Genomic DNA, 22,119 nt, shown 5'->3' with positions numbered 1-22,119 from the left:
AAACTAGCACGCCACCTCTAATGTCGTCGGGGAACACTGTAGCTCCATGACCATCGCTGAAAATTCATTTTCAGGGACGATTAATGCTATATTCAAGGGCGGTTGCTTATGTCTACCGTCTCTGAAACTGAAAATCGATTTTCAGAGACAGTTGACTAAGTCAACTATTCTTAAAATAGCTGCAGCACAAATAAATTCATTTCTTTTTTAAATGAAGTCGTTGAAGACAAAATTTATATTAAAACTGTAGAGCTCGACGAGATTTAAAACTTTGTAGTTGATAAAATTTTTGTTTGAGATCATTTAGGGTTCCAAATATATAAATTAAGTCTCAGATTTTCAATTTCACAATTTTAAATTTCTCAAATGACCTTGGATGGAGAAATGTTCTATATGAAAGTTGTAGTGCTTGAAGAGATCTAAAACTTTGTAGTTGAAAATTTTCCCATTTAAGATCGTTTAATATCCTAAATATTAATTATAAGATCCGTACGTATTAGTATAAATGGATAGCATTGTATATCTCAACACAAGTGACTGTGTGATGTATTGGTAGGGGACGGGCCACGTGGAGTGAGAGATCGTTAGTTCATACAAGTGGCTGGTGGCGAAAATTAAATTCCACAAGTGTCTGGTTGGCCCCCTAGGCCTCTAGCCATACTAAATATTTTTTCTTATTTTTATTGGACTCTAAATGATTTTAGGCAGTTTTAAAATCGTCTTTGAAAATCACTTATATTTAAGATCGGTAGCATTGTAGCGGTTTTTAAACCGTCTCTTAAAACCGATTTTAACCGTCTCTAAATTTTTTTTATACTAGTGACATTAGCAATAAATATATATCTTTTTAGTTTATCGATAGTAAAAATGCTTGCTATCAAATAATATACCAATGACACTGAAAATTCATTTTTAACTACATTAAATAAATCTCAGTGACAACAAATTTTATAAGTAGTTGTATATTTTTTGGCTATAATATGATGACATATCAATATTGATAGTTTAATTGTAAGCACTCTTTTTTATACATAAAGCAATACCGCTACATATATTATACTTTCGCAGAGAAATCGAGCATCTTAAGTGGCATGGTGTAGACTGAAACGCATGTTTATATCATTTTAGCGACTAAGAGTAGGGCTTATGACCTGGAATATACTTTATTGATAAAACGAGGATACGGAATATTGAATAAAAGTAATATAGTAAGCACTAGAGTGTGAACCTATAGCTAACACGTGGATACAAATAAATGTAACAACTAATACATAAATGATGTCACAAAATGCGATGGTATAGCTTAACATGTGGGGTGGCCAGCGGCAGTTTTCCGGCACCAAGGCGTCCCAGCGGCTATTAGGCTGAGGCTGTTCGTTCATTGATTTTAGCCAGGGGCTTATTAGCCAGCCAACAATATTTTTTTCTCACAACAAACTAGCACCAGCCAACCTTATCAGTCCAGAAACCAACCAACGAACAGACCGTATGTGCACACATATTAAAAAAAACACACACAAGAACTTTTTTAACGCAAGTCTGTACACGTATTAAGGCATAGAGTTATGATCAGAATACAGCTTTTAGCTTGGGCTAGTCCAAAAGTACATGGGCAACAAGCCAACAACCAGTAGAACGATGAACCAGCCTTGCACTCTTGCTGTCCGCTGGCGTTGAGGCCAAGGCGCCTGGCGCTGCATGCCTGCGCAGCGACCAACGCAATTGACAAAAATCGAGGGTTTTCGGGAGCCAAAACACCCGAGCTGACAGATAGACAGACTCAGATTGTGTGTTTCGCTCTAGACCCAAGAAAACATAGGACCGTCCAACCTGCAGTGATCGGCGATCGCCATGAGGCTCCGCGTCGTGTTGCTCGTCCTGGCGCTCGTCCTGGCCGCCACCGCCGTTGTGCCGGTGCTGCTCCTTGGCGAGGACGACGACGCCGTCGTCGCACCGGCGGCTCCTTTCAACCCCTGTCGTGTCAAGGCCATCTCGTGGCAGCCAAGGTATATAAACAGCGACATCGAGCACGTAGTAGTAGAAGGAGGAGGAGGAGGGGCGAGGAGAGGACACACATGCATGCTGATGAGATTTTTGTTTCGTGCTCGTCGTGCTTTTCGCATCTGCATATGCAGGATCTTCGTGCACAAGGGGTTCCTCTCCGACGACGAGTGCGACCACCTCGTGACTCTGGTGAGTGACCGCGCCGCCGATCAATGGGCTTTATTTGCAGCACAAATAACTGATGGTACTCTGGCTACGGCCGGCGATTGATGAATTGAACAGGCGAAGAAGGAGACCATGGTGGCGCACAACCAGTCCGGCTATAGCTCGGGGCGCACAAGCACCGGCATGTTCCTCAAGAAGCGCCAGGTACCCTCCCTCCCTCGTGCCCAGTTCATTACTTTTGGCATTTTTTTTTGTCAATTTATAGGGCATGCCGCACAGTTCAGTCAAATATTCATTCAAATCTTGGTAGCATGAACAATGAGATCCTACCAGCGGGATCTGGATTTTTTTTTCTTCTTTTCTTCTTCTAGTTTAGCTAGTCCCCACCACACACACACAAACAAATCACAATGTAGTTTTTTTTTTCATGACGTGTCGAAGCACATTTTTCATTAAGCAGAAGTAGAGTTTAACGATACAAAGGTCGGACGGTAATTGAAGATTACCGAGCCAGACCCCAAATCCCACGTGGTTGTGATTATAAAAGAACTACATAGTGACCATAAAAAGAATCGAGCACGGTGGCAAACACCAAAGCAGTCATGAACAACGGGCTAAGGAGTGTCGTGCTCGAGGCCAGAGAAAAACACCTGAATGGCTTCATGTTTGGACGACAACAGTATAGCAAAGGTGGCCTTGAATCTGTCCAAAGCCCCAGGTCCAGACCATGCGTCATGTTTGCGACTCCTAGCTTTTATATCAGCACATTTTGTGCCTGGACAGTCAGGTTGGAGGCCTTATTTTTAACAGCCAGCCTTCCTCTCCGACATAGCGACATCACCGTTGAAGGTGTCCCGGACCCCCTCAGCTTCAGCTTGTTGATCAACGGGGTTTGAAGTAGGATACATAGCCGCGCCTCCAATTGCGCAGATTGAGACATATCAGCCACCGGCGGACTGGCGGAGCCGGTGGGGCCGCGTGCATGGGGTGGGCTGGCCGATGGGGTGGGGTGGGCAGCCGGGAGGGGTGGCGCGTGGCTTGGGATGGTCGCTCGCACCCGGGTATCCCGTCTGACCACCGACCCCTCCCCTTCTGTTTTATTTCCTGGTGTTTAATTTGGCCCAACATTTTTGTTCAGCCCATTTCGTCTGTACCAGCGTGCTGTGAAGCACTTTGATATTGGGCTATTTGTTTTTCATTGAATCGAATAGTGTAAGTGCTATTGTTTTTCTTTTTTTTTCTTTTTCTTATCTTTTTTCTTTTTTCTTTTCTTTCCTTGCTTCTATTTATTATCCATGTGATGTTCTATGTGTTTTTTTATTATATCCTTTTTATTTGTTGCTTTGTATTATATTTTTGTTTTCTTTATCTTTTTATCTTTCTTTTATCTCTTTTCTTGTATTCTAAGTAATTTCTTTTCTTTATTTTATTTTCGTTTTCATGTTTTTTATTTTTCTTTCTTTTCTTGTATTTACTTTTTCTCTGTTATGTAGATTTTTCACTTTATTTTTATTTTCTATTTTTATTTTACTCTAAATTTTGATTTAATCATTTTAATGTTTTATGTTTTTTAAGTTTATTTATTTATTTGTGACATGAGACACATATCATGTTCATGTAGTATGCATGTGGATTTTTTTAATTTTCCTTTTCTCTTTCTTATTTAAGTTTTTCCTATATATTTAGCAATTGTTATTCATGTTTTTTATTTTTCTTTTCTTCTTTGTTATTTTAATTTAATTTATTTTTTTACTTTGTTATTTTCTAAATTTCATGTGATGCATGTGATGTTTGATATTTTCTTTATATTCATGTAGTTACATGTGACGTTCTATGATGTGATGTTCATATAATATATATGTGATGTTCACTTAGTATACATGTTAGGTTCTATGATGGTTATGATGTTCGTGTAGTATGCACGTGATGGTTTATGGATGTATTTTGCGATGTTCATGTAGTATACATGTAATTTCTAGGATGTATTATGTGATGTTCACGTTATACATGTGATGTTCTATAATGTATTTTATGTATTCAATTAGTATTCATGTGATGTTCTTTAAATTTTCTACTATTACGTGGTCTTTTATTTTTATTCCTTTTGTTTTCCTTATGCAAAGGTTCTGTCTTTTATTATTTTCTTGCTTCTATTTATGTCATGTTATTTATCTATTTCTATATATGTTATAGTTTTTGTTATTCATCTTTTCTCTATTTCATGGATATTATAATATCGTACCCTAGAATGTTTTTATTCAAAATATGAATCATTTTTTTAATGAGAACATTTGTCATATGAAGGCGGAATCTTATCTTGAGATCTAGAACATCGCCTCCTCTCAATAAAATAAATTTATTCTATCTTTATAAGATAAATGTTCATTAATAAAATTTTATCTAAATATATTCATGTGAGATCTTGTTTTGAAGGATATATTATTGTAACAAACATAATGGTGAAATCAAAATTTAATTTCGAATCATAGTTTAGCAGCTACAACTTTTTAAAACTTATAGAAATGGTTGGCTGACTTTTCCAAATACCTTGCATGCATACAGCTGCTGCTCACGGAAATAATTTTTCCCTGGTCGGCACGCGCCTCCACGCCACCTTGGTCGAAAAATAGTCGCCCCCACCTGGGCCGAGACGAGACCGAGTGAAACTAGAAGGAGAGCGTTTGGGCCAATTTTTCATGGGCTCCGAAGGGTAGTAATAAGATTTTAGACTGAGGCCCTGTTTGGCATGACTCCAGCTCTGGATAGAGCTGCTCCACTCTAAAACTCCAGGTGGAGCCAGCTCCACTCCAGAACTCCAAAACTAAAATGTGGTGTTTAGCTAGATGGGTGCTCTCAGCTCAAAAAAAAAAAACCGATTTCAGTGTGAATTGCCATTGTTGTCCCCCAATTCAGGTCCCACTTGTCATCCTCTCTACCCCATCTTCTTCTTCAGAAGTCTCCTATGTTTAGCTTAGATGAAATCGTGATGGCACCATTGCTGCTGCAACGTGTACTTTGCTCATAGCTTGATTCATTACGTACGTGCCTCTATCTTATAGCATATCCCTATCTATCCTGTATGAAGATCGTAGCCATATTTCTCCGGGAAGGTGAGTATCTGCGGCTCCAAGTACTTTCCATGGTAGATGAGCCTGGACATGGCCCTGTACGTGGCATGCGTCATGTAGATCCCGTCCTAGCTCAGGTACACCGCCGGCTCCACGCACGCCGTTGCCCCCGCGAACCCACGCATCCGCCGCCAGTCAAAGTTGTACTCGCTGCCGCCGCCGCAGCAGGCCTTGCGCGTGCTCGTCACGTCGAAGCCCAGCAAGGAGGCGTTGTGGAGGAGCGCGAGGAAGGAGTCGCGCCCCCCGGACGCGACGCTCGCAGCTCCGCCACCTCACGCTGCAGCCACGAGTTGTGCTTGGCGGTGAAGCGGTTCAGCACCCGTATGCGTCGTAGTCCGTTGGCGGTGGAGGGAGGCAGCGCCGAGCTGGCGCGTGAAGAAGGCACGGCCGCCTGCCGGCGAAGGCGCGCCCGATGGGGCCGTGGCGTGGCCGTCGGCCGGACGTGAGGGAGGGGCCCGATGAGAAGCAACGGCGGCAGGAGGAAGTCACAACGCGCGGGTTCGCGAGAAAAGAAAACGAATCGTTTTTTTTTTTTTTTTTAACGAGTGGCATTGGTGGGTAATTACCCACCAACTCCACGAGGAGGTTCAAGAAAGGGGTTTTGGAGCAGCAAAAGAGGTGCTCCAAAACTCCACCCCTATTTGTACTACAGCTTCATGGAGTTTTGGAGTTGGTGTGTTTGGCTGAATTTTTTGCTAGAGTTGGTAGAGTTGTGGAGTGGAGCCATGTCAAACAGGCCCTAAATTTGTGGATAGTCCTGAGCCTATTTGGACTACCTCTGGCCCGTCCCTGCCTGGCAACCCGTAAATATCCAGGCTGGCCGGCGTCAGTCGCCGGATCAGACCACTGACCGCCCCTCCCTCCCTCCCTCCCCACTGTGCAGTGCAACAGTTACTCAGCCTGTTCGTTTGGCTTTGGCTTGTCGTAAACGATCGTAAATTTTCAGCCGGAACAGTATTTTTCTCTCACACAAACTAACCAGCAGTATTTCTTCACAAACCAGCAACGATACGAACCAGCCAATCGAACAGGCTGACTAAGGCTGCAGGGATCGATCAGTAGTGGCCATATATCCCTGGTCCATTGACGGCAGCTGATGCTTCCTGGCACAGCACTCACTGCTCGCACCATCCGCCCGGCCGGGACCAGATCAGGATTTTGGTGGTGTTACAAATGGCTGAGAATGAATTTGTTGCTGAATTTTTCAACGGGTGACCTGCATGCTGCATGCAGCTCCATTACAGAGTGACAGTAACGTGTTTTCTCTTCTTGTTTTGCCAAGGACCCGGTGGTGAGTAGGATCGAAGAGAGGATTGCGGCATGGACATTTCTTCCTCAAGGTGAAATTAGTAGCATGCAAGGCATACTCAGATATATTATGACTGTCTTCACTCTTCAGTTTAGGATGTTGTATATATATTTACTACATTCAGGCCGGTGAGGCCTTTTGACATACGTAATAACCAAAGGGTGTGATTTGATTTCAACAGAGAATGCTGAGAACATGCAGATACAGCGCTACCAGCACGGACAGAAGTACGAGCCGCACAGGGACCAGGGTTTAGGATACCGGTAAGATTTTTTTTTGTCACCGGCAATAAATACGAAATCTGGAAAATTTCAGAAATATCAGGTCAAATTTAAATAAATTCAAATTGAGTTTTTTTTTTCTAAAAAAATTTGGCATCATTTCACTAGAAAAATTCTCTAATCCATCATCCATTACAAATTTATATAACATCGACAAAATAACATAACATATCACAGAAGTAGAGCCGCGATAATAAGCGTGTTGACGGTGGGCGAGTTGCATATGCTAGTGCCGTTGAATGTGTGAGTGAGAAATTAAATAACTTTGAAGAAATTTTGGGCTTTGATAAGACTACAGGATATGGAGGGTCATTTTAGTGTGGTTTGGTGTAATTTTGGAGTTGAAGATAGTTTAACCGAAAATTTTTGATGACAGATATAAAAAATTTTCCGACCCCAACGAAAAAGGTGATATTTTGAAAATTTCGGCAATATTTCACCAAAATCATAAATCCTGACTTGGACTACTTCCGCGACAGGGTGAACCAGCAGCTCCGGCCGGGAGGCTACCGGTACGCCACCGTGCTCATGTACCTGTCCACTGTCGACAAGGGAGGCGAGACCGTGTTCCCCAAGGCCAAGGTACCCACAGGCTCCATTTCCATGTTCTTGCGGTGTCTGTCCACTCGGAGTGCTCTATTTATCAACTGAATGTGGTATACTGACACTGCCAGCACGCAGGGATGGGAGTCCCAGCCCAAGGATGACACTTTCTCTGAGTGTGCACACAAAGGATTGGCAGGTAATCTCACTCACACCTACTGTAAAAATCTGGCACACACACACACACCATGTCTGTCTTCAAGAACAGAAGCATCAGGCTCCAAACCTCTGAGAACCTGATCGAAGTCTGAACATGGCGAGGCTGATAGATTTGCTTGTTCCATTGCATGCAGTGAAACCGGTGAAAGGCGACGCCGTGCTCTTCTTCAGCCTCCATGTCGACGGGGAGCTAGACCCGCTCAGCCTCCACAGGAGCTGCCCGGTGATCCAAGGCGAGAAATGGTCTGCGCCCATGTGGATCCACGTCAGGTCCTACGAGAATGCCCCGGTTGTAGTCCCAAAGGATGCGCCGACAAGAGCAAGCATTGCGCGGAGTGGGCTGCGGCGGGAGAGTGCGGGAAGAACCCAGCATACTAGGCGTCGAGGGGTCGCTTGGGCAGTGCCGGAAGAGCTGCAGAGTCCCGTGGAAATTCGAGGCATTGTACCAAACTAAAAAAGTGAGACCTACTAGCCTAGAAAAAAGAGGACTAAAATAAGATGTATGATATAATGTATTACATTGCAATAAGATATGTCAAGAATGGTACTTATGTTACATAATCTTTACTTGAATAGCATACTTTTAGTGTTTTTGAAATGAAATCTTCAATGATATGCTCACCAGCATCCGGAGAAGGATTCAAGTCATCGCTATTATTGTCCATATGAGTATTTGTGTTGTCACAGGATCATTGTTAATATTACTGTCAATTGCTTGCCCCTTGTAAGGTGTCGGATTATCAGATGACACTTGTGATTATTTTGTAACAAACCTATCCATAGCTCCTTTCTGAGATTGGATTAAATCCTCTGTTCTTTGTTTTTTCTTACGCTTTTGCCAACCCGATTCAAATTTTCTAGACCGATTTGCAGGATACATGGCTTCAATCTTTGAACACTATTCCAGTAGACGTCTAGATGAAAAGATCAAAAGAACAAAATTTAGAGATCCTCGCTATAGTTCGTTGTGATGACTGTGAATGAATTGAAAAAAAAACAGAAATATGCATGACTAATTACCTTCAGGGCCAAAGCGTCTCGCCTGGGTGCCTCGCCGTTGCCGTCCGTCCATCACGCTTGCGATACGCTGCGTCGAGGCCGATAGGGCGATAGGAGACGTCGAGACAATCAGGTTTGGGAATTGGGATCGCAGCAGTCGGGAGACAAACGACGTCCGTGCCGCTATCGGACCAACAATACAATCAAACAAATACCTTCTGTGCTTAGCTATATGGGTAATGGTACTATTATACTTGGAGGCCCTGCGCCGTCGCCCAGGCTGCACGCCCCCGGGGATGGCCCTGGGCTCTTTTGGATTTTCTTTCAAAATGCAGTTTACAGATAACTAGTGAAAGTTTTCTTCTATACTTGATGTGTACATAACGAGTGAATTTTTTTTTCAGACAGCTAACAATAGTGAAGATAGATGCCTCCTTTTCTTATATAGTATGTTTTGGTGAAACCTTCAAATTTACTGCAAGGGAAGATGAAGTAAGTCTTGGTGTTTACTGGTTCTTCCGAAGGAATGGAGTGGAATCTGGCCTACCGCTGGCATAATATGATGACATATCAATACTGATAGTTTAATTGTAAGCACTCTTTTTTATACATAAAACAATTAATACCGCTACATATATAACACTTGGGCGGAGAAGTCGAACATCATAAGTGGCGTGGTGTAGACTGAAACGAATGTTTATATCATTTTAGTGACTAAGAGTAGGGTTTGTGACCCGGAATATACTTTACCCTCTTCGTCCTAGTATATAAGGTGTAATCACCTCTGGTTCAAAGACCAATGAACGTATTTAATTCTCTCTTTCAATACTAGCATTACTGCATCGATGTACCTGTGTCTAGAGAGAGCACGCCTTATATTATGAGACATGAAAAAAAGTGGTTATGCCTTATATATTAGGACATAGGGAGTATTAATAAAACGAAGATATTGAATAAAAGTAAAATAGTAAGCACTAGAGTGTGAACCTAGCTAACACGTGGATACAAATAAATGTAACAACTAATACATAAATGATGTCACAAAATGCGATCGTATAGCTTGGCCTGCGGCAGTTTTCCGGCTCCAAGGCCCCCGCGGCTATGTGCACACATATTAAAAACAACACAAAAACTTTTTCAACGCAAGTCTGTACACGTATTAAGGCATAGAGTTATAATCAGAATACAGCTTTTAGCTTGGCCTAGTCCAAAAATATGAAGCAGCCTTTTGCACTCTAGCTGTCCGCTGGCGTTGAGGCCAAGGCGCCTGGCGCTGCATGCCTGCGTAGCGACCAACGCAATTGACAAAAATCGAGGGTTCTCGCGAGCCAAAACACCCAAGCGACAGATAGACAGACTCAATTATATTGAGTACTGTTATTATCTATAGAGATTTATTTGGGTTTTGATTGTGTGTTTCGCTCTAGGCCCAAGAAAACACAGGACCGTCCTACCTGCAGTGATCGGCGATCGCCATGAGGCTCCGCGTCGTGCTGCTCGTCCTAGCGCTCCTCCTGGCCGCCACCGCCGTCGTGTCGTGCTGCTGCTTGGCGAGGACGACGCCGCCGTCATCGCACCGGCGCCTCCTTTCAACTCCTCTCGTGTCAAGGCCCTCTCGTGGCAGCCAAGGTATATAAACAGCGACATCGAGCACGTAGTAGGAGGAGCGAGGACACACATGCATGCTGACGAGGTTTTTGTTTCGTGGTTTTCGTTCCGGCGCATCGATCTGCATATGCAGGATCTTCGTGTACAAGTTGTGATGGCAACGGGGACCCGATCCCCGATTCCCCGCGGGAAATTCCCCTATTAGGGGACGGGGATGGAGTCAAATATGCCCCCACGGGGATCTAAACGGGGAGAAAACGTCCCCCGTCGGGTTTGGCGGGGACGGGTCTGGGGGAGCATTCCCCGTCCCCGATACCCGCATCCCCGCCCCATTTATATACAGGCTTTGCTCTCTTTCCTGATGGCCCAACCAGCCCACGAAGGCCCAATGTCTTCTGAGTATATATAACAGCAATAACCCTAGTTCTACACCTTTGTGATGATTAATATCCTGCTTCTTGCTATTTAGCTATTTTTGGATTGTGATTCGTGGTGTACTCTAATATTGTGTCGATGAACTCATGTGAATGATGATGAATTAACCTGAATGGTGATGAACAAATGCGGGGACGGGGATCCCCGACGGGGATTTTTCCCCTCGCGGGGGCAGGGATGGGGGAGAAATCGTCCCCGTGAGCTTTGGCGGGGACGGGGACGGGGATTTTTTCTCCCCGCGGGGACGGGGATGGGGAGGCAACCTCCGACGGGGAATTCCCCGTTGCCATCTTTATGTACAAGGGGTTCCTCTCCGACGACGAGCGCGACCACCTCGTGACTCTGGTGAGCGACGGCGCCGCCGCCGGTGATCGATCGATGGGCTTTATTTGCAGCACAAGTAACGGATGTTACTACCTGTGGCTACGGCCGGCGATTGATGAATTGAACAGGCGAAGAGGGGATCATGGTGGCGCACAACCAGTCCGGCTACTACCGCCAGACGCGCACCAGCTCCGGCATGTTCCTCAAGAAGCGCCACGTACCCTCCCTCCCTCCCTCGTGGCCAGTTCATTACTTTTGGCAGTTTTTTTTGTCAATTTATAGAGCTTGCCGCACGGTTCAGTCAAATATTTATTCAAATCTGGGTAGCATGCACGATGAGATCCTGCCAGCGGGATCTGTTTTTTTCTCCATCTTTTCTTCTTCTAGTTTAGTCCCCACCACACACTAAAACAAATCACAATGTAGTTTTTTTTTTCACGATCGTGCCGAAGCAAGTTTTTCATTTAGCAGAAGTAGAGTTTAACGATATAAAGGTTGGGCGGTAATTGAACATTACCGAGCCTGAACCTAAATCTCACGTGGTTCTCATTACAAAAGAACTAGTGACCATAAAGGTAATCAAGCATGGCGGCAAAAACCAAAGCAGTCCTGAACAAGGGGCTAAGGAGTGTCATGCTCGAGGCCATCGAAGTTCAGCTCCATGGCCACCAGATCGAAATTAGCAGAGAAAAGCACCTGAAGGGCTTCATGTTTGGAGGCTGACAATGGCGCAACAAAGGTGGCCTTGAATCTATCCCAAGCCCTAGGGTCCGGACTATGCGCCATGTTTGCGACTCCCAGCTTTTTGCATCAGCACATTTTGTGCCTCGACAATCGGGTTAGAGGCCTTGTTTTTAACAGCCGGCCTCCCTCTCCGGCGTAGCAATATCACCGTTGAAGGTGTCCTGGACCTCCTCCGCTTCGGTTTGCTGATCAATGGGGTCTGATTGTCTGAAGCGGGATACATAGCCACGCCTCCAATTGTGCAGATAGGGACACATCGACCAATGGAGGTTGACTGTTGTCACCTTTATCGTCAGCCGATGAACCGTGGCTGGGCCTCAACAACTCAAGCTCCATAACCTCTCAATGTAGTGGGACGGGTGTCATGGCTCCTCACCTAAGCCAGCCCAAGGAAGCCTAGCAACTAAGGAGAAGCAGGCGGGCCGCGCAAGAGTTCCAAGGTCCACGGCCCACAATGGGCTTGCTTCCGGTGCGTCCTAGCGGAGAAGGAGTAGATAAGAGAGGCAGAGAGCTAGAGAGGGGAATCATCCAATTACTTGTAACAGAATTCATAGCTACTCTATAATCCGGGACCTCATTGGCTCGTGGTCGCTGTTCATCTTCTTGGCGTCCGATCTCGATCCGATCGGGTCGCTAACATACCTAGTATCAGAACCGTCGAGCCGGGGGCGCCAGTGAGATCTAGAGTCGGCGTCGGTCTCCCACGAGCACTTCACCCGATTGCAATGAGCAAAGGGAGAGATTATTGATCCCGTCGTCTCCAAGATGTTCAACGAAATGCTCAAGAAGATGGAGGAGCTCGACACGCGCTCCGCCGAGCACTGGGAGCACCTGGAGAAGCTCTTTGAGGACATGTCCTCCGCCCTCCAGGAGCGCGAGGAAGCCGTCGAAGCTCGCATCGCCTCCCTAGAGAGCTTCTCTTCTTCCTAGTACACCGCCGCCATCGTCGCCGAAAACTGGGGGCTCACTTCTACTCGCGCGTCTCAGATCTGGAGCAGCACATGGCGGATCTCAAACTCATCTAGCTGGCTGAGATCCGCGACGAGCGAGATGACCGAGTGGAGGCGCTGGAGGGAGCCGTCGGGGAGCTGCAATCGTGGTGTCAAGAGGTCGACGGTCACATTGACGACATTCGCTATTTGCTATGCCGCCTTCCCATGTCTATCGCGATGCTGCCCCGGCAACCATTGTTGATGGCGCGTCAGGCCACCGCTGAGCAGCATCCTGGCAGAAGCACGGTCGACTGGCCCATCGGGCACCGCGTCGCCGTGACTACACAGGTGCCGGCCTATGGATCGGTCACGACCATAGTGCCGTCCCCGGCCAATGGTATGTCCTTCCCTCCCAATCCCGGTACTCCTGTTCCTCACTCACAACTCCATCCACCTTAGTTCATCCCCAACCCTCCATCCCCAAATCCTCCACCACAGCTCGCACCCAATCCTCCACCACCAAACCCTCCACCTCAATTCACCCCAATCCCTAAATTCCCCACCCACCACCACCTCATCCCAATCCTACGGCCCACCCACCTGAACTTGGCCATCTTCCTAAAATGCACTTCCCTAAGTGCGACGGCGACGACCCCCAATACTGGATGACATGTGCCCACAATTATTTTGATCTGTACGCCGTCGATCCCTCCATGTGGGTCAAGTGCCCAACCACGCAGTTCACCGGGGCCGCTCGCCGCTAGCTCCAATCGGTTGAACAAGAAGTTATCGGTCTGGACTGGCCATCCTTCTGTCGTATGATTCGTGAACGTTTCTGCCGCGATCAGCACGAACTCCTTATTCGCCAACTATTCCACATCAGGCAAATCACTACCGTTCAAGATTACGTAGATCGGTTTGTGGATCTGATTGAGCAACTCCCAGCTTATACACCCAACTCCGATCATCTATCCAACACTATAAGATTCATTGATGGCCTTCATGATGATATTCGCGCTATCATTCTTGTTCAGCGTCCCAAGGATTTGGATATTGCGTGTACTTTGGCTCTCTTGCAGGAGGAAGCCTTGGAGCCAGGGCGCCGTCGAGATGTTCGCAAGAATGACGGCTTCCCCTTCACCAAGCAGCCGGCAGCGAAGGGCGCACGGACTCTGCCTCCACCTCCTGTCCGTGCTGGCGTGCAACCGCCACCCGACGACAAGAAGCCGCACGAGGAGCGCCGCTACCCGCCCAAGCCGACACCGGTGGACGACAAGCTGCAAACCTTGCGGTCCTACCGCAAAGCCCGGGGACTCTGCATCCATTGTGGTGAACGCTGGCAACCGGGCCACAAATGTGCACCAGTTATTCAGTTGCATGCTCTCCAAGAAGTCTGGAATCTTTGCCAAGGGGCGTTCGAGCTAGCAGAAGAGGAAACTTATACTGATGTTACAGCTGAGGTTGAAGCTCCCCAACAGCAGCTATTTCTTCTTCTGTCCGCAGCAGCAGTCTCTGGTCACTGCGCCAACTGAACTATGCAGTTCAGGGGAACTATCCAAGGTCAGGACATTCTTATTCTGATTGATTCGGGTAGCCGTCACTCTTTCATCAGCAGTTCGGTAGCAGGCAACCTCCTAGATGTTCGCAAGCTGTCATCACCTGTTTCTGTCCAAGTTGCCGGTGGGGGTTCCATACTCTGTTCTCAGGAGATACCTATGGCAGAATGGTCAGTTCAGGGTTACACTTTTCACTCCAATCTCAAGGTCATTCAATTGGGTTCTTATGATCTGATTATTGGGATGGATTAGCTAGAGGCTTTCTCACCAATGAAAGTACACTGGGATCACAAATAGACGATGATACCTTATGGTTCACTTCAGATTATGCGCCAAGGCCAACTACCGGAGATTGAAACATGTTCCCTGATTCATTTATTTCACATTGCCAGTGACTCTACTTCGACTGTTCCACCTCCACTTGATCCGGCGGTCCAAGGTATTCTTGATGAGTTTGCTGCAGTCTTTGCTGAGCCAGTCGGTCTCCCTCCTCGGCGCTCATGTGACCATACCATACCTCTAGTACAGGGCGCTCAGCCGGTGTCAGCTCGGCCATATCGCTATGCGCCTGCTCTGAAATCAGAGATTGAAGCTCAAGTTACAGATATGCTGCAGTCTGGGTTGATTCAACCAAGCACAGGCGCTTTCTCTTCACCAGCGTTGCTGGTCCATAAAAAAGATGGTGGCTGGCGATTCGACGTGGACTACCTCATGCTTAATGCACTCACAATCAAGTCCAAATTCCCAATTCCAATTATTGACGAGCTATTTGATGAACTCTCAGGTGCTTTCTGGTTTTCAGTTTTGGATTTGCGGGCAAGCTTTAATCAAATTAGATTGGCTCTGGGGGAAGAACACAAGACGACCTTGTTGTACTTTCTAGGATCATTAAGAGCATAGATCTAGCAGGTAGAATGATTCTATTCGGAATAAAAGACGCAGCATATCTTAATACATGTAGAACTAGAGAGACATAGAGGGAAAGGAGAAAGTGTCGAACCTGACACCGCGGAGGAAGGTCCAGAAGCGTCGGCCATCTCGTTCGTCCGTGAAGTTTGCGCACGGGCAGTGACGTTCGGGGAAGAGGTCGATGAAGACGTCGGCGTCGGTGGAGCGGGGCGGCGCAGCTGGTGGCTTCCCGTCACTGGTTGCGCCCCTCTAGATCAGATTAGGGTTTAGGTGTCGGTGGGGAGCTCGGCTCAGGCGAACCTCATGACTTGAGCCGCCGGTCCCACCTTGTGACAGGGGCCCTCTAGCCATAATGGGCTGGACGTCCCCGATCAGGGCGCGGATCAAAGGCCCAACTGGGCCGTTGGGCCCAGTTTAAGATTGGAGATCAATATAACAATCTCCCCCTTGAACTTCTACCATCTTTCAATTTCATATCATTTACTTTTGTTCATTCTATTACAGATTAGCGCATAGAGCACGTTTCATCGTCACGGTCAATTGCCGATAGATTTAACAGCTACAACACACCACTCTGTTCTAAAATAGATACTTAACTTTTGGGCCTTCTTTTGCCTAGGAATTATAGGTTTCTCTTAAACCCATGCCGGCTACATGTTCTCTGAACACGTTGGGTGGTAAGCATTTTGTAAGCGGATCCGCGAGCATTTTTTCGGTACTTATATGCTTAAGACTTATGACATGATCCCGGACTTTATCTTTTACAACATAATACTTTATGTCAATGTGTTTGGCAGCACCACTTGACTTATTGTTGTGAGCATACTGTACTGCCGGATTATTATCGCAGTATAACTTAAGTGGTCTATAGATGTCGTTAACCACCTTCAAACCGGGTATGAACTTCTTTAGCCAGTTCATCTGTCCCGTTGCCTCATAACACGCTATAAACTTGGCATACATTGTGAACGATGCAGTGACGGTTTGCTTTGAGCTTTTTCATGAAATAGCCCCTCTGCGAGAGTGAATACATATCCAGACGTGGATTTTTTATCACCTCCCGCATAATCAGAATCTGAATATCCCACTATATGGAGTGAATCAGATCTTCTATACGTCATCATGAGGCCTTTCGTTTCTTGCAAATAACGCAAGACTTTCTTTACTAATTTTCAGTGTTTTGTTCCAGGATTGCTCTGGAATCTACCAAGTATTCCGGTAACAAATGCCAAGTCGAGACACGTACATACTTGAGCATATTGCAAGCTTCCGACAGCTGAAGCATATGGAACCGCTTTCATTTGATCGATCTCATACTGGTTCCTGGGGCATTGAGAATCCCTATATCTGTCGCCCTTGACTATAGGAGTAGGTGAGGGACTACATTTGTGCATATTGAATTTATTTAAGATCCTTTCTATGTATGCCTTTTGTGACCATCCTAATACCCCTTTACTTCTATCTTGGTGAATCTCGATCCCTAGAACGAACGAGGCTTCACCAAGATCTTTCATATTAAATTTTGAGGACAAAAACTTCTTTGTCTCTAGTAGTAGACTGGCATCACTACTAGCAAGTAAGATATCGTCCACATATAGGACAAGGAAGATAAACTTCCCATTCTTAAACTTTGCATAGACACAATTGTCCTCAACATTCTCTTTAAACCCAAAATTTATTATTGTCTGATCAAATTTCAAGTACCACTGTCTTGAAGCTTGTTTTAATCGATAAATAGATTTCTTTAGGTGGCATCCCATTCGTTCTTTTTCTTCCATGACAAAACCTTTTGGTTGTGCCATGTAAATATTTTTCTCTAAATCCCCATTGAGAAATGCCGTCTTTACATCCATCTGATGTAATTCTAAATCGTAATGTGCCACTAATGCCATTATGATTATGAAGGAATCCTTACATGAGACTGGAGAAAAGGTCTCATTGTAATCAATCCCTTCTCTTTACGTAAAGCCTTTTGCCACAAGTCATGCTTTATATCTCTCTATATTCCCTTGAGAGTCAAGTTTTGTTTTGTAGACCCATTTACAGCCTACTATTTTGGCTCCTTTAGAAATTATTTTTAAGTCCCAAACTTTATTGGCATTCATAAATTTCATTTCATCTTCCATGGCCTCAAGCCACTTTGATGAATGATCACTTCTCATGGCTTCTTCAAATGAGGTAGGATCATCCTCCATTTGAAATTCCTTAGTGTTGTATACTTCATAGTCAGCAGGAATAGCTGATTTTCTAACTCTTTGAGACCTTCTAGGGGCCTCCATATTTGGCACATCTTCTGTTTGAGGCTGTTGTTGCTCCCCCTTATGTGTGACAATAGGTTCTACAGGATCCTGAAGAACAGGTTCCTCATCGTCATTCATTGTTGCCACAGGCGGAATAACAACAGGTGCTGGTACCATAGTATCTTGCACTGTTGGTGCAGCGACAACAGGTAGTGAGAAAAATGGCTCATGAATTATCGGAGTGGGCGCATACACCCGCTTCTCTTCAAAGTTAATTTCTCGAGCTACCATGCTCCCCCTCATCATTTTATCCTCTAGGAAGACAGTGTGTCTCGTTTTCACAAACTTTGTATGTTTGTCTGGACAGTAGAGACAAAAGCCTTTTGACTTTTCTGGGTAGCCAATGAAATGGCAACTTACTGTTTTGGGATCTAGTTTCCCAATGTTTGGATTAAATACTTTAGCCTCAGCAGGACTCCCCTAGACACGTAAGTGGTTTAGTAAGGGTACTCTTCTTGTCCACAACTCATACGATGTTTTGGGCACCGACTTACTTGGCACTCTATTGAGAATATGAATGGCGTTTTTTAACATCTCTATCCAGAGGCTCAACGGTAAGGTGGAGTAACTTATCATACTGCTCACCATATCCATCAAGGTACGATTGCATCTTTCAGCTACTCTATTCTGCTGAGGTTCACCTGGTGTAGAATTCTGCTGAGGGAAATCCATAGAGTCGAAGTGTATTATGACCGTTGTAGATCATATTACCCAAATTCCAATCGATAACCACATCCATATAACGATAATATCAGAGTACAAATAGTGCAGAATTACATAATTTATTACATCGCCGCATTGGCGGAATCAAAGTAGCATTCATTCAGAACAGCTTGAAGATAAGATCGCCAAACTCGAGCGTAGGAACGAACCCCTCAACCGTCAAACTCCTCAGAGCTATACTCCTCAGCAGAACCTGTGTGCCAAAATTTATCAGTACAATTTATACTGGCCACTCCCACCCTAATGAGCATTGCTTTGTAGAAATTGGATGCAAGTTGGATATAATAAAAAAGGAACCTATAAGGCTGGGGCTTCCTATGTATTAGCATATCGAGTATATAATAACAGTTGGTCAAGTTTTAACACCATTCCCACACCCATTCCACCCCATTTCCGTCCAGAGCCAGGTTTCAATCCTAGGATCGATATACCACCATCTCCACATCATCACCACATCATCACCAAACCATCATCATACCATCGCTCAGTCGACAGGCCAACTCCCTCTCGGTGCTGTCTCATGGCCCGTAGCCCCTGGCTACGACCGACACTGTCTCACTGGGGTAGAAGAGAAGGACTCATCTCACTATCTAGTTTAAGCGAAACCCAGGAAAGGTCCATAACCGACAAGTCGACACATGTATCGATCGATCAACCATACACTCTGCAGAGGTTTTACATACCCACAAGATTAGCCATCCTTGGAGTCTAGAATCTCCTAGGCAGAATTCTGGTCGCTTGCTAGCCTAGAACGATGCCACCCTACCTCTCAGCCCTGGAACATCCCAAGTCTAGTCTGGGATGGCTGATACTATGAGTTGTAGACAGAGCGGGGGCCCTACGGATGTCAAGAGCTGGGTCCACAAGGCCTCCTAAAGTCTCAGAAGGGTGTGGGGGGAAAACCGCGCGCCCCGTACCTCCTTGCACACGTTCGCCTAGCAGTAGTGGCATCGCTCTACCAAGTAGTCCGACCGTCCTGCACCATATAGGGCGAGTGGGATGTAAAGGATTTCCGGTGAGTCTGAGTACTAGTAAGTCCTTAGGGATTGACCAAGCTAGAATGTTTTCATCAGGGTTTCCATTTTACGTGCCACCATAGCACCTCCACCCCGGGCTCCTCCCATCATAGGTTCACACCCAAGGCCACCTCCAATTACCATTTACCCGCCATAGGTATTCCATATCCAAGTGGCCAGGTAGCACCACATGGCAAGACTCACCCCAGGCTTGTTGTATACTCTAGCTCGGTCGACACAACCCTCACCCTCCACGCACCCAAGTCACACACGCAGCACACTCCCCATAGTCCAGATAACACCAGTTTCCACCACGCATCAATGTAGTACATGCATAATAGAAGTAATAAGCAATGAACTATAGCAGCAAGCGTGTGACTAGCCTAATAGCAGGGTGAGCAGGGGTAAGGTTGCGTCAAGGTAAAGGCCATCAAGTAAGCATACTATCATGCAAGTCCTATCACAGTGTGATTATAACAATAAAGTAAAGCAATAGCAGCTCTATATTAGCCATGCGTAATAGGTGCTATGAGGTTGGGTGGAATGTGGCACCTTCAGTGTAGTCGTCTCCGTACTCCTCACGGTACTTACGATCTTCGTCCGTCTGGTTCTCCTCCGAGTCTACATATGATCGAATTATAGTCGCGTTAGCGACGTCTATAGAATAGCACAAAGAAGCAATGAAAATTCAGAAGAGCCAAATGCACTCAAACATGGGTTCATTACGTAGAGCTCGATTGTAGATGGATTTTGGTCCTGGTCTTGTATTTTTCTGAGTTTGTATGAATTAGTTATGAATTCCTGAAGTTTCAATCATTTCTGAAAATGGGAATAGGCTGAATTAATATCGTGCTGACACGTGTCATGCTCCTGTTGGTCCACGTACTCCTTTCTAGGGTTAGGTTCGCGTTCACCAAGTGCTTGGACATGTGGCTGGCGAGGGGAAAATTCCCTTTTCTTCCCCGATGAGGCTTCCGCCGGCGGTGAGGTCACCGGCGGCCTCTCTGACCATTTTGACGGCCTCTCTAACCACATCGGCGACCTTTCCGACAACTTCACTGGCCTCGGCAAAGCTCTCCGACCACTTCACTGGCCTCAGCAAAGCTCTTCGACCACTTCACTGGCCTCGACAAAGCTCTCCGACCACTTCACTGGCCTCGGCAAAGCTCTTCGACCACTTTACTGGCCTCGGCAAAGCTCTCCGACCACTTCACTGGCCTCGGCAAAGCTCTCCGACCACTTCACTGTCCTCAGCAAAGCTCTCCAACCACTTTACTGGCCTCGGCAAAGCTCTTCGACCACTTCACTGGCCTCAGCAAAGCTCTCCGACCACTTCACTGGCCTCGGCAAAGCTCTCCGACCACTTCACTGGCCTCAGCAAAACTCTCTGATCACTTTATCGGCCTCGGCGAACTCTCCGTCTACTTCACCGGCCTCGGCAAAACTCTCCGACCACTTTACCAGCCTCGGCGAACTCTCCGTCTACTTCACCGGCCTTGGCAAAAGTCTTCGACCACTTTACCGGCCTTGGCAAAACTCTCCGATCACTTTACCGGCCTCGGCAAAGCTCTTCGATCACTTTACCGGCCTCGACAAATGGCGGCGTGGGTTCGTCGGCGTGCATGCATAGGGCTGCAGTGGTAGCGAGAGCCCAGTTGGAGGAGCGTGCGAGGTCCACGGTGCTTCTACAGCCATGGTGGGCATGTTGAAGGAGCTCCTGGTGCTCCCAGTGGTTCCGGCCACGGTGGTGGGAACAAAGCGGAGGCGGTGGCGCTCCGACAAGGTGTGGTGCGGCAACGCAGGGCTCTGGTGGGCTTCTTCCTCGGCTAAGGTGAGCATGGTGCGTCTCTCATCATGGTGGAGCCAGTTGGGGGTGTCAACGTTGCCTTTACCGCGACGCAGAAGACGCGGTGGTCTCACCATAGGTGTACTCCTGGCCATGGTGAACGTGCCCGTGCATGTGTTCCTGCTCCGATGTACAAGGTTATGACTGGAGTCCTCCTTTTGGCTGATGGCAGCGCACATAGCGCGCCCTGGGTCTCGACAAGCGTGGCCATGGTGGTCTCCCTAGCTAACCAGTTGGGCTAGGCCGGAGCACGAAGCTTCAGCAAGGTTTTGATCATGGCGGCGTACGTTCCATTTGGCTGGGGAGGTGGTCTCAGCAAGATGGCTCACCGTAGGGTTCGTGGCGGTAGGATGGTGGTATGGTGGTGAGGCGAGGCTGTGATGAGGTGATGCAATGCCGTGCCGATTAGCTATGTCGCTGTAGCTGATCGGGGTGGTGCTCCTGGCTCCGGTGAGGTCCTCCCCGCAGTGGCTTCCTTCTCCACGCCTCTCCTTCTCCTCTCGTCCCTTGGCTTAGTGTGCTGGTGCGAACCGCATGGCGGTGGCGAGGTGAATGGAGGGCTAGGGCTTAGGGTCCTCCTTTTATAGGTCGTGCTCCAGGATTCTCTAATGGCGGATGGCAGAACGGCTGGTGATGCGCCGAGCGCATCGGATGGCTCTCGCGTGCGGGGGCGGTTGCGTGGGTGCGGCGCTAAGGTGGGGGACAGGGTCATGCGATGTGTGTGACCCCGGGCCCGCACCTGCTCTGTGGTCGGCTCTCAGTCACACGGCTGACAGAGGGGGCTCATTTGTCAGCTTGTCCTGATGCGGTGGCATGTAGTGCGTGACGGCTGATGGGTGGGTCTGGCTTGTCAGCGGCTTGTGCGTGTGGAAGGGCAGGTGAGGCGCGAGTTGGGCCGAACAGGCTGGCTCGCAAGGCCGAGCAGGCCTGGGCTGCTACTGCACCCTCTTCTTTCTTTTCTCTTTTATTTGTTGCCAATATGGTTAGGGTTTGATTTATTTAGTTAGAGTTAGTTAAACATAGGGCTTAAACATCCAATCCAAAACCAGGGTTTGGCTTCTACATGTGTCACTCAACA

The 22,119-nt window shown here is 46.8% G+C and overlaps 2 pseudogenes; both read left to right on the top strand.

Annotated features, from left to right (window-relative positions):
• Positions 1 to 1,851: 1,851 nt before the first annotated feature.
• On the top strand, positions 1,852 to 8,210 carry LOC136548194 (probable prolyl 4-hydroxylase 6; annotated as a pseudogene).
• A 1,913-nt stretch (positions 8,211 to 10,123) lies between these two features.
• The window catches only part of LOC136548193 (probable prolyl 4-hydroxylase 6), a 32,181-nt pseudogene continuing 20,185 nt past the window's right edge, over positions 10,124 to 22,119 (top strand).

The sequence above is a fragment of the Miscanthus floridulus genome, chromosome 4 (assembly GCF_019320115.1).
Source record: "Miscanthus floridulus cultivar M001 chromosome 4, ASM1932011v1, whole genome shotgun sequence".
NCBI lineage: Eukaryota > Viridiplantae > Streptophyta > Magnoliopsida > Poales > Poaceae > Miscanthus > Miscanthus floridulus.
This window is presented reverse-complemented; position numbering and strand designations above follow the sequence as displayed.